This window comes from Rosa chinensis, chromosome 7, assembly GCF_002994745.2.
Source record: "Rosa chinensis cultivar Old Blush chromosome 7, RchiOBHm-V2, whole genome shotgun sequence".
Classification (NCBI taxonomy): Eukaryota; Viridiplantae; Streptophyta; class Magnoliopsida; order Rosales; family Rosaceae; genus Rosa; species Rosa chinensis.
Genome location: NC_037094.1, coordinates 2,653,117 through 2,666,795, shown reverse-complemented (window position 1 = coordinate 2,666,795; position 13,679 = coordinate 2,653,117). Strand labels below are relative to the sequence as shown.

At 36.2% G+C, this 13,679-nt stretch overlaps 2 long non-coding RNA genes across 3 annotated transcripts; one reads left to right on the top strand and one right to left on the bottom strand.

Moving 5' to 3' along the window:
• Positions 1-729: 729 nt before the first annotated feature.
• On the bottom strand, positions 730-8,839 carry LOC112180136. 2 transcript variants are annotated; one of them, XR_005803783.1, is made up of 4 exons: positions 8,578-8,839; positions 7,548-7,657; positions 1,588-1,656; positions 730-1,342 (listed from the first exon to the last, which is right to left on the bottom strand). It is a non-coding gene; the product is annotated as an uncharacterized LOC112180136 (long non-coding RNA). The 2 variants fall into 2 exon arrangements; XR_002928122.2 differs by lacking the exon at positions 1,588-1,656.
• A 1,031-nt stretch (positions 8,840-9,870) lies between these two features.
• Positions 9,871-12,942, top strand: LOC112179416. Its single transcript, XR_005803684.1, has 4 exons — positions 9,871-9,945; positions 11,643-11,713; positions 12,527-12,605; positions 12,712-12,942. It is a non-coding gene; the product is annotated as an uncharacterized LOC112179416 (long non-coding RNA).
• Positions 12,943-13,679: the final 737 nt, after the last annotated feature.

Sequence of the window (13,679 nt, the reverse complement as noted above, 5' to 3'; positions counted from 1 at the left end):
TGGTATTTTCTAGGGATATAGCATTAGACCAACTTTTCGATCATATTTCGTCATCTCAACCGTTCAATTTTTAGGTCCTAATGTGTATATCACTCTTGCAAATTTTCAGCCAAATCGGTGATCGTTAAGGTATTCAAAACGGCGATTTAAGATTATAAGTATGAACGGTTTAGGTTTGACAGATTTGGTTTGTTCATTGATTTATTCAAGTGATACCTTAACGATCACCGATTTGGCTGAAAATCTATAGGAGTGATTTACACATTAGAATCTAAAAACTGAACGGTTGGGATGACGAAATGTGATCGAAAAGTTGGTCTAATACCCTATCCCTAGAAAATACCAAAAAATGGATCCCTCACTAGAAGAGGCCTGATTATGTTATATATTTGTGTGTGTGTGTGTGATTGGGAGATTAGGAATGAGAACAAACCAGTTAGACAGAGTAATAATCATTCATTTGAATCAATTTCTACAAGAAGAGTTATTATTTTGTTTTGCGTTTGGGCTGCAGTGGTTTTTTTTTTGTACGTGCTATCAAATCTATAGAAGTCATTCTTAATAAAGTACATAGATTTTTATAAATCAATAAAAAGTCTGTTGCTAAAATCAATGGTTTTAAAAAATCAATAGCAGTCTATCAACTTTTTAAAGAGTTTATGGACTTTTCAAAAAGTCTGTCATTTTAAAAAAGTTTACACAAATCCAAATACAATACACCCCCGTAAGTGTACATTTGTTGTATAACCAAAATGTAAATTAGGTCTGTATATATGACCTTGATATATATTCACTATGACAAGAATATTACACAGAAATTTTGTAAAAGAGAACATTGTTCATATAAGTATATAACCACCCCTTTTATGGTACAATAGATGAGTAGAACATTAAATCTGTTGCATATATAGATGAGAGTTGACTTCATTGGAAACCGAAGTAGAGGACATGAGTGTAACCGCAGAGCTTACATGAAAAATAACCCAGATTACAATGACTAAAATCATTGCCAAGACTCTGAAGTCTGAAACAAGCCTTTGCTGAGCAAAACCTTACTTCAACTTAAACAGGGTTTGAGGGCGTCAATGAGTAAATTCCATCTACATAAAAGGCTGAAAGACCAACCAGCAAAATAACACCCAGAGAAAGAACAATGGTAACATAAATAAGCTGTACAGAAAGTTCTCTCTCTACTGGTGCTATGCTATACTTAAATGACTTTTGCCAAATGCAAGTAAAATTTCAAGAACTATCACTAATGTTGTTGGATTCATCGACGATACTACTGGATTCATCAACGACGCGTCAATCAAGATTAAGTCGTTTCATCGAATGCCATGACCTACAAAAGCCAAACGATAATTCCACAGTTTAGACTCTACGCATTCATGAATAAAGACATTTTTCATTCCTATCTTGATATCAAAAGAAATCCTAGAAATATAGCTTTAAATAGCATTTTTAGTTTCTAAAGTTGATACTTGATATTAAGGTATGCAGCATCCATCCCTCTACACTACAGAACATTGGTAGAGTTTCAAGACAAAGCAGGGTAGTGTAAAACTTTCAATTCCCAAGTGAGTCTACCTGCTTGATTGTACCTTGGTTGAGCAGAAATCATAGATATTCAACAATATAAAACCAAATTGCTTGATCCTGCAGCTCGAGTATTGTATTGGTGAGACAAAGAAAGATCTACTCCAGGATAGAACTATATAGTTACAATTTTTAAATTTAACCTTCACATATGTTGTGGCAAAGGAATTTCCCTATTATATAACAAAATAGGATTAAATATTGTTTACTCCATATACTTATAGAGTTTCATCGTTTCAGTCCTTGACCTTCAAATTTCACCTAAAAAGTCCATGAACTCTCAATTTTCTCTTAATTGGTCCCTGCCGTTAAAATTTTCTGTTAAAGTTGCTGAAAATGTCTATTATGCCCTCACTTACATTTTTTAAATTTTTTCTCTGTTTTATTTCTTTTTTTCATTTCACATCTTGAAGGTCTGTGGATTGAACCATCTTGATGAGAAGATGAACAAAAGGAGGCAAAAGAGCTGGAAGGAGAAAAGGTAAAAGAAAACAAAAAAAAAAAAAGAGGAAGAGAAATATATATTTTTTTAAGTAAATGAGGATATAATAGACTTTTTAGGGGAAGATAACGGAGTTTTTGACAGATTCTTGACGGCAGTGACCAATTGGGAGTTCATGGACTTTTTAGGTGAAATTTAAAGGTCAGAGGCTGAAACGATCAAACCCTATAAGTATAGGGAATAAGCAGTATTTAACCCAACAAACACTACTACAGAAAATGAATCACACGACACTTCTCATACGACGCTACACTGTTTTCCGTGGTGTGAATAATTTCTCATTATTGAGACGACGGTTGTAAAATTTCCGTCTTCTAATATGAATTCAACCAACGGGTGTTTTTCATGCTGGAATTATGTATTGCTTCATAAGACGTTTATAAATGGAACCGTGGTGTGAGGTTAAATTATTATAGAGGCGGCAAGTTTCTCACAATTTGGTATTCCTCAGCATGTAGTGGTGATACGACGGTTTGTTTAAAACCGTGGTATGAATTCATAGATTTGCAAGTGCAAAACATGTCCACCAACATTCCCTCCAACATTTCCCTCCATTCACCCCTCCAAATCCATTTCCCTCTTACCGGACAACAAGAGGCGGCAAAACTGAAAATTTTAAAGTGGCATTCAGACAACATATATGTGGAAAAACATGGTCTGATGCCTTGTACATATATGTGAATCAACATTAATGGCCGTGTCCTAGCTAGCTAGACAACTACACTAGCATATATCCATTCAGACCAAATTATTAGAACACTAGAGAAAAAGTCTTTCCAAAACTAATGCCTTAGCTTAGACCAGCCCACGCCTATACCCCGACACGGCATTCACTCCACAAAACCCCACAAATCGACTCACCCCGACTCTCTCTCCAACTCACTTCGACTCTCTCGCTGTCTGACTCACTCCACAGCCACCCCGACTCTCTAGTACCCAACTCTCGTGGTAGCATTCACTCTCTTTCCAAAACTCCACTGCTACTCTGACAATCTCTTCCCCAATCCCCGACTCTGAAGCCTTTGACCACGAATCCACCGCCTCCGAGATCTCTCTGGTACCCCTCCGATTCTCCCCTAGTCGAGCGAGCTGGGCGCTGGGAATAAAGTCGGCCGCTTAGGCGGCCTAGGCGGGGCTGGGCGGCTCTGGACGGTCGGAGCCTAGGTGCTTTCTCCCTTTCTGGGTTCGAAATCAAGAAGGAACGCCGCTCCACGATCAGTCGATTCTCAGACTCTCAGTCTCTCACCGAGTCTCCGGCCAGCTCTCTAGCTCTCTAGCTCGCCGGTAAATCGAATTTCTCTGGGTTTTTGTCTTTCAATAGAATTTCTGGGTTTCAATCTCACAATTTCTGATTTTCTGGGTTCGATTTTAGGTTTGATTTCTGGGTTCAAGGCTTAAAGGTCAGTGATTCTTCAACCACGAAGCTTGGTGATTCACTGATTCTTCAAGCTCGATTTCTGGGAATTCTGGGTTCGATTTCTGGGTTCAAGGCTTGAAGCTCGGTTCAACCTCGAAACTTGGTGATTCTTCATGCTTGATTTCTGGGTTCAAACTTCAAACTCGGTGATTGACTGATTGTTGAAGCTCGATTTCTGGGTTTTGGATTCTGCAAGCTCGGTGATTTCTGGGTTTTATGGTGAGTCATTGTCTCAACTCTCAAAGTATCAAACTGTGATTCTGTGAATGTTATAAACTGTGAATGTTATCAAACTGTGAGTCTGTGAATGTTTAGTTGCTGGGTATTGTATTGAACTGTGATGAACTGATGACCGTGTTGTTGATGAGTAGTCAGAGCGCGCAGATGACTCATGGTTTCCGTTGTCTTGTAACTCTTGTTGTCTTGTTGAGTTGTTGATGAGAATCATGAGATTAAGTTTGATTGTTTGGACTGCTATGTTTTGGTCCTTTTGGACAGTTTCTGTGAGTGTTTTGGTCCTTTTTATTCTGATGGTAATTGAATTTGTTGGGTTGTAGTGAGGCAGATGTGTATCTATTTGGTGGTTGCATTAAGTCGTGGAAAAACCTCTTTTTTGTGAGACCTGATGTTGTGTTTAATGGGAAGAAACCGATCAGGTTGTTTCAAATTTGTGTGTGCATTTTTGGCTTTGATATTGAATTTTTTGAAAGTTTCAGAGTTGGATTTGAATCTTGAGTACAAGCCAGATGTCAGGGAAGACTTAGAGGCTGTGGGGAAGAAACTTAAAGAATGCACCGAAAGGTGTTCGTGAAAATGCCCCAGAGAAAAACTCATATGGTGATTGTAAAAGGATTATCAACTTGCTATATTTGAGCTCAAAATTGGAGATTCAGTTACTATGCAGGGTATCTGAAATCTTGCGGTAGCTCTATTGATCTTGTTAATGTCCTGAAGCATGAGATTCAAGATGGGCAACTGAGCTTTAGAGGAAAAAGGGTACTTAAGGTATGTCTATTGTATATAAATTTTATTACATTCTCATTCCAGGAAGTTTGTGATTTCTATAAGCTTCATCATTCTGGTGCTATTCTGTTATTAAGCTTCCTTTTGTTGATTGTTTATTGGTTGATTGGTATTCAATCTTTGCACTTGGTGATTCTTTCAGCTGGGTTGTAGCTATGGCCTTCGAGGAATTTTTGCTCGTTTGAAGGTATTTAAGTCCCCAAGTACCCATCATGCCTCTGGATCCTACCCTATAGTGAGTCTTGATGAGTGATAATTAACAAGGTTCTAAAAATCGGCCCACGCGGCCGCCTAGGCGCTAGGCGCCACTACCCCGTTCCGATTTTGGCCTAGTCGAGCAAGCTAGGTGCTGGGCAGAAAGTCGGCCGCCTAGGCATTGCTAGGCGGTCCTAGGGGGGTCGGCGACTAGGCGTTTCAGTCCCTTTTTTTTATTTTTTTTATTTTAACTCTTCATACTTAATCCCAATTTACCCAAATCGAAGATAGGGTTCTGGGTGTGATGAATGTCGTTTCTCCTCTCTCTCTCTGCGACACGGCTGCACGGGCCATCTATTATCAGCCTTTCTCCGACTCCGAGTCGCCGGTGACGCCGTGACAACAGTGACATTGCTGATTTGCTGCCTTGCTGGTAAGTCAAACTTCTGGGTTTTAGAACATTCAATCGAATTTCTGGCTTTCATGAATCATGATTCTCACAATCTCACAAACTCTTTATGGGTTTTCACTTTCCAGTTAAAGGCACTGGCTCTTCACTCTTGGTTTGCTCGCTTTGACTCCTCTTCAAGCTGTCAAGCAACAAAGCAGAAGACTTGGTTCAATTTCTGGGTTCTTCAAGCTCAGTGAGTCTCTGAATCTCTTGTTAAGTTGCTGGGCTTTGGTGTTTCTGATTCTTGGAGCTATTTGGCTGTTTTGACTAGTATATAGAACCGTTGTTTAAAAATCATATCTATTGCTAACATTGTATTTCAGATTTTCAATTGGTCTTGGTTTTCGATTATTGTGTGGATCAAGTTTAGTTCAATATGTCTCTTCTATTTTATGTGTATTTTGGAATTTTTTGCTCTTAATTGATTTCTCCTATAGACATTTTATTGTTTTTATGAGTTTGCTCAATGCCTTGGTTCTTAAGTTTGAGGCTTCTCGTTTATGTCCAGATTCTAGGAAAGAAATTGATGGTTTGATATGATTTTTGCTATCTCAGACACAGAGAAGTTCTATACTGAAGTCCAGGAAATTATAGTTGCTAGGTATAATAAAACTTTTGATTGGGCTTTGAAAGCAAAAATGATGGGAAAGAAAGCAACAGAAGCTGCTCGGGTCTTTGTTGAAGACACTGGGCATAGTGACTCTTACTGCTGAGGACTTTTTAGTTGAAAGAGAGGCAATGTTGTAGAAATTGTTTCCAACAAGTGAGCTAATGCCAGGTACCATTAGTATATGCAAATAGAGATATTAGCACACTTACGCCCTTTTAATTGTCTAATCTTCAAACTTCATAATAAGCTGAACTGTTTCTCATTCGTAAGTTTCTGATTCTTTGATTGTTGAAGACGTTGCTGGGCTTTGGTGTTTATGATTCTTGAAGCTGTTTGGCTGTTTTGACTTGTGTTTCTCATTCGTAAGTTTCTGATTCTTTGATTGTTGAAGACATTATTTAAATACTTTTGGACTGTTCTGTGTTGGTCCTCCTGGAGTTTGGAACTTTGCTCGTTTGCTACTTGCTTAATGTATGTATCCTTTTGAGGCATGAAGTTTGACGTGGTGGTTTTGTTCTGCAGGGAGAAGTGGAAACCTATCTTTATAAAAGCACATTTCTGGCCAAGTTTGTCGTGGTGGTTTTGTTCTAAAAACAATGATCCAGGTTTGAAGGCTGCTTATAAACTGGACAATCATGTGGAAGATGGAGCAGTGACGAAAGCTTTTGAAGTGATAGAGAGAAATTTGTTTAGGTAGAAGTTGTACTGATGCTAGAAGTTGGTCTTTTTTGGGTTGGCCTTAATTGCAGTTCGCCTATAGATGTGATTATGTGACATTTTTAGGTACATTTCTGGATGTATTTTGCTATAAGAGTTTCAAAGATGTGATCTCTTATTTTGTGGATACATCGGATCCATTTAGAATGCTATGGGATTATAACAGCTTTCTATTATGATTAAATTACCATTCTTTTGGTCATTTTTGCTTCAAGAATCTGAATTTTGCCATTACAACAATAGTAGGAAAATATTTCATCTGATGAGGTTTTTAGGGTACAATCAAACAAAATTTCTACAATTCAGACGACCGTTTGTATTGATATCATGGTCTCAAATGTCATGGTACAACAGTTTGAGTTATATGTGTCGTGTGAAAGCACACATGCACTAAATTTTTAAGTCATCACACCACATTTTATGCTGGAAGAACTGTCGTGTGTATACAATTTACACAACATCTTAAAAATAAAAACTGACTTCTGAACAACAAAGAGACAAGGCTGGATTCCTAAAAAGCGTGGTCTGAGTAGAAGTCACACCACGCTGGAATCCTAAAACCGTGGTATGAGTGGAAGTCACACCACGCTGGAATCCTAAAACCGTGGTATGAGTAGAAGTCACACCACGGCATATTTCTGTCGACAGCATGTCGGCAGATCTGCCGGTCCATCAGACAACGGAGTAAGCTGCAAACCGTCGACCCAATGATCGGTATACGACGGTTGAAAACCGTCGTCTGACTGCGTTTCATCAGACGACGCCTCGATAGACCACGAAAATGCAAAACGTGAGACGACAGTTTTAAACCGTCGTGTGAAGCCTTTTGTGTAGTAGTGAAAATAACACTAAACTACAACTGAGAAACTATTTTGCCATATAAGACATATCTGGGAAATTAAGAAATATTTCTGGGACATTATAACAATATAATAGAGATGCATGCCTACTAGAAACTATGACTGCTGAAAATTATCATGACTCATGAGTACGAACAAAGTCTGCTTAAGGAAAAACATATTGGTAATGTTATTACCTTGCTACAAACAGGACAACTTTCACTTCTCTCCATCCACTCATATATACAACCAAGATGATAATGATGAGAGCATTTTGTCATTATTTTGGGGTTTTCTAGAGTATATTCTGCATACAAAGGCAAATGGTAAACAAGTGAGAAGTTATACAAAACAACGGTATACTTTCTAGAATTATAAACCAATCAAAATTTCAAGAAACATCAGAAGTGCAAAAGTACTCTTATCCTAATAAAACTAGCATCTGACATCAATGCCTCTTATCCTAATAGGAGACAGTCATGTTTAAGTTTCAAAGAATCACATTGACAAACGGAAACGGTAAGACTCTACAGACTTGACATCCGAGTGCAGTAGATAAATGAACTAAAGCACAAAATAGACGCAATGGATGTCAAATAAGCTAAATGGGATTTACTTCAATCATCATTGTCATATTCCCTGGGAAAGATTGCGGGCACATAACTAACTGCAGTTCTGATACCATGACTCCTATAGATCATGTTTCTAAAACAATAAGAGCAAAATGACATAATTGAATTGATAAAGTGATTATGATAAAATTTCACAAAACAAAATCTCCAAGAGAAAATTGTCTCACTTGCGTTAAAAAAGTGACCATATTTCATACCTTTCCTCATAAGAAGGCCATAACCAACATACAAAACGCAGAGAAATAAATTTGAAGTCTCACCAAATTGAAACTCATCCATGCAAATATCCTTTTCTCTTTTCTTAAGGAAATTAAAAGTTGAAAAGATCAACCCATCTTTTCAACCCAGAACACACATAAATCAAGTAAACAAGATCAACCCATTTGAAAAGATCAAATTTTGAAGCAGTCAGAGGGTTCAAAACCAAAACCCAATTTGCAAAAACAAATTTTACAGCAATCAGACCACCCATAAACACCAAAACAGAACAAAACCCTTTTGCATATATCAAACATAACGCAATCAAAGAATCAAAAACACTGTAGAAAAAGCAATAATTGCACAAAACCCATATTACAGAGAGAGAAAAAAGTACCTTTAGGTGGAATGGAGAGAGAGATAGAGATTGATCTTGGTGGGTGGACAAAGACAGGGGGCACCCAGGAATCGGAAATCCAGTGTAAAAATTTGGATTCTTTGGATAAAATTATATATAAATGATTCGAAAATCAGATACTAAAAATGGGTGGGTGGGTTTTGTAATGGAATTTTGGTGCAGCAATTGTGAGTTTTGGATTTTGGGGTGATATCAAAGAATGCTATGAATGAGATGTCTGCCTTGCGATGGAGAAAAGATGGGGTTTAGCTGTTTCCATGTAATTTTCAGAAAAGGAGGAGGACAGAATTGACAGTTAAGACAAATTTCATTAAACTCTACTGTTGTTGCTCCGTGTTTTCCCAAAGCAGCTCTTCAAAAGCTACAAATTGTAGCTTCCCAAATTCAGCTTTACGGAGAAGCAATTTCAACCAAAAGCAGCTTTCAGAGATTTTACCAAACACCATACTCTTGACCCAAAAGCAGAAGCAGCCCCAAAAGCACCTCAAGAATCAATCCCAAACTAAGCCTTTAGTTTGGGATTGTTGTGCTGTGAGAGGAAGCACTTCCGAAATTGCTGTGAGATGAAGCACTTCCGAACTTGCTGTGAGAAGAAATAGCTGAGTGTTTGGTAAACTATTTTTAAAAGTGCTTTGGCTGAGTATAATTACCAAAATGGTCATACATGTTAATACACTAGGCACATTACTCATCTCATCATCTCCTTTTTGTACTGTACTAATAAAATCAAACCAAGCAACAACCTTGTTAATTAACTCAAGGGCTTGTGAGACATTCTTCCCATGAAGTCTGCAATATATATTTTGCCATAAAAACCTAGCAATCACTGCAAACCGTTCTAGCTCCCAATCTTTAGCAACAGTTGCAACATTATTAAAAAGATCCATGAAATTTTGTTATTTCCAGACTTTGCAGACATCCACCAAGAAGTATTTTTCCACACATCAATAGCTACTTTACAGTCCCACAAACAATGAATAGCAATCTCTTCCCTGAAACCACAACTCCCACAACTTGCACTAGACCTAATCTTTCGATAGAACAAGACATGTGAGCCCCGGAAAATTTATCGAGCTTAATTGAGATAATTTGATAATTATTTATTTACTATCTCGAAAATTATTAATGGACTCATTGAAATTTTCTCCTTTTAATCTGCAATGACATCACTGATTCAATCTTTTTTGTTTAGTTCACAAAATACTTTTGATTTCTTTGTGAACGTAAAGATACTATAGGTCAATTGTATTACAGAATGCTAAAGGCTGTAGCTAACCGACCTCTTTTGTGCATGTTTAAAACAGCACATTAGCTCAAGTGTTGGGGCTCCAAAGGTTAAAGTGGACGGTGAGGCATTTTGTTTTATATTTCTTTCTTGCACCTTTTGTTCTTTTTGTGTTAATGCTTTATAAAGGGAAACAATAGATTAGGACAAGTTTTAGCTATATGGTTTTGGGGTCACCGATATATGGTTTTCGGGTTACCAGTGAGTGAATTGATGCTTTGGAAAAGGAACATGAAGTCAAGGAAAAGCTGTTTTTGTTTGTTTTTTGAGTTTGACCTTTTTTGTTATTCGTCTTTTAATTGCTGCATGTATTTGTTTTGTTTTCTTTTTCTATCTTCATTTTCAAATTTTTTTTTCAGAATGAATGAATGGATCCATTTTTGTTCTAAGCTGATAGGTGCACATATTGGTTTACAGTATTGACTGTCATGCTCTGTATAAGTTCCCAAGCCCAACATTGATACACACACACACACAGGTTCAAAAGTTTTTAAGAGGCTTGAAAGAACCTAGTTTTTGAGAAGCTTGAAAAACACAAGAAGTAGGAGAAGCTTGAAGATGCTTAAAGATTAAATTATTCATGTAGCTCCAAATAGCCCAAGCAGTGTAGAGAATTGAAGCCAGCGCCTCAACAGCAGAAGAAGAATTCTTACTCATGCTCAATCCAAGACAACAATGAGCTATTCCAAGATAAAGGATTAGGAGATGGAGCTAAAGACCAAACTTGAAAGGCAAAAGGACAATGCATAAAAAGATGATCAATGAATTCTATTGTGTTTAGAAAAAATGGACACCGGAGGGAAATATTATGCTTATAATAAGAAAGCTTATCTCTAGTGATAGCTATACTAAAACCCAATCCACAACAGGACAAACGAAATGAGAAGTGAAATGACGGTTTTGCCCACTTGCTCTTATCTTTAATTTTTTTTACACCTTTGTCATTGACCTAGCTATACACCTATACGGCTATACCCAAATACCCAAATTGTTGATCCCGACTGTGCCACTACCGATTCTTGCGTGTCTTCTACAGCCGTATAAACGAGTTTGAGATAGTGGGTTGATTTTTGGTTCCTTGCCTTTGATCTGTGAATTTGGATTTGCTTTCTTTCTTTCTGCTCATTATCCCCTCTAATTTCAGGTGAGAGGGTTGGATTCGTTTCTCGATTGTATTTTCGATGTGTGATTTTGTGAGTCTTCTGATGCAGTTTTCGTTGGGTCTTTTTGATTGCTTGCTCTTGGTCCAAAGAACTATCTGATCAGTGGATTATAGTTTAAAACAGGATGGAACTGGGTGTTAAGCAATTTTGGGTGCGGTTTTGATTTTTTTGGGTTTGTTTATTTATTTTTATTCATTTATGTTATCATTTAGGAGATTGTAAAAACCATTTAGGAGACCATCAGTGAATAAAGTCATAGCAATAGCAAAGAACGTTTGATAAAACTGGCATTGATGTTTCTGAATAGATGGGTGCTGAAGTTTAATGTTCCTTTGTCCTGTTTTTGTGACTATTTAAGGAAGTATTTACATTTGAACATGCTAAATTTTCAAGTTTTGAGCTCTGTTTGTCTAGAAATTATTCTATGCACGTTGGTGCTCTGAATCATCTCCCAGTCTATTTTATTTTGTTTAGATGTCATATTTTATCTACTCATTGATTATTGTTGTGGTCATTGTTTTTTATTTATTTATTTATTTATTTATTTTTTATCTGTCTTTATGCATTGAAAATTTGATTCATTGTTTTCTGTGTAGTTGGAGCTTGAAGGCTGCATATATTCAAGAAGTTGGAAAGACGTTTGGAGACTTAAGGATTCTGCTATGAGGTTAGTATGATCACTGACTAATTTAATGGAGTCAGCGTATTCCTTGCGATTGCTCTATGTCTGTATTGCAATTACCATGACCATTTTAACTCAAATAATGTTAAGTTTTTGACACTGCAATCTTTTTACTATCACACCACCATCGTGTCTAACTTCATTAGTTCTGGTATATCATAGATTTTGATTTATTGACTTGAAATATCACCTGAAATCTTAGTCCTACGTTGTTAATGAAATTTGGTTATATAACATCATGTCTATATATACTAAAGAAAAGATTGTTTTGGGACTGTAGTCTGGAAATGGTGGTTTAAAGTTTAGTATTTAATATATGTATATGTTAATTGATACACCTTATTAATCAAACTACAATTTTGAAAAATATTTTTCCTTACTCAATTTTTACATGAAACTTATGTAGAATTAACATCGTGCATGTATCTACGTTTTTCTACGAGTTTATGTTTCTTTGATATGCTCCCTTTTTTTTTTAGTAGTGATTAGGTGCCTTTATGAAAAGTTGAGGGACATGGGTTTAGTAATTGACTGAATCTCAATCATTAGCCTCATTCTAACTATTGGTGATTCATTCTCTACATAATTACATATTTTGTTCCAGAATTTGGTTGTTGCTGTTTTTTTTTTTCTTTTGCTATTGTTTTTAGTGTTTGCTAATCACCATATGACTTTTACTTTCCTCTGCATAGAAGTCTGATTGAAATTGGATCAATCCACTTAATTCTCTTTACTTATATCTCTGTTCTTCATAAAAAATATTTGAAAATACTAACTTATCCTATATATTCTTTACAGATTTAAGAAACAATGAAATTTGTACTCATCAACAAGATAACAACTCCAGCTCCAGCATTTTGTGCAGCTACAATGACTGGTAAAATTGATAATACGATCTTTAAACCGACTCCAGCATTTTTTTAACCTGCCATTACCACTTTTCTCTTGCTTAGTGCTATATCTTAGACATGTTTCTTTTGCAGGTAACTAAAAGTTTGGATCAACTCCAACATTTTGTACAATGACAATTGGAGCAGCCACTTTTTATGCCTACTTCAGCAACAACTTTTGCTGACTTAGAACTAAACCTTTTGTAAAGCTACAACTGAAGCAGCCAACCTTGTTGTACAACTAGCATTTCTGAACCAACTCCAGTGGCAACTTTTTTATGTTAACCTGTTTTTTTAATACACTTTTGTTAGATTAACCTTTGGGTAAAATCCTCAAATGGTACCCGAACCATTACGAAATGCACGTTTTGGTACCTACAAATTTTCAAAGAGTCTAGTAGTACCTGTAGTATCTCTCCGTTAACCCTTTTAGTACTTCCGTCAATTATTCAGTTAAAGTAGGGATAAAATCGTAAAAACCCTATTTTTTATATTTTTTTTACAAAATTTTTATAAAACTAAATTAAACTTCGTTTTAAAAAAAAAAAAAACAAAGAGCTATAATTGAATTTAATTAGTGAATATCTACATTTACCATTTCCTTACTACTTCCATTGGTTAATTCTATTAATTGTTTGAGAAAAAATTATCTCATTAGTTGACCAAATGAATATATATTAATTTTTATAAAAAATAACTAAACACAAACAAAATACTTAAATTAATTGCCCCAAGTAATGCGAGAATAGGGAAGAACGGATTGGGTATTATTTTTATTTTTTATGTGTCAAATTACTTTTTATTTAGAGACCTTCAATATATTATAATACTATAATTCTAGATTTGAATGAAAATACAATTTTACCCTTGTTATTTTACTCACATGAGTCTCACATGGCCGCCACGTAGGCCTTTTTAATGGAATAATGGACGGAGGTACCATAGGGGCTAACGGAAGAATAGTGCAGGTATCACTAGACTCTCTAAAAATTTATAGGTACTAAAAAGTGCATTTCGTGATAATTCGGGTATCATTTGAGGATTTTACCCTTAACATTTTT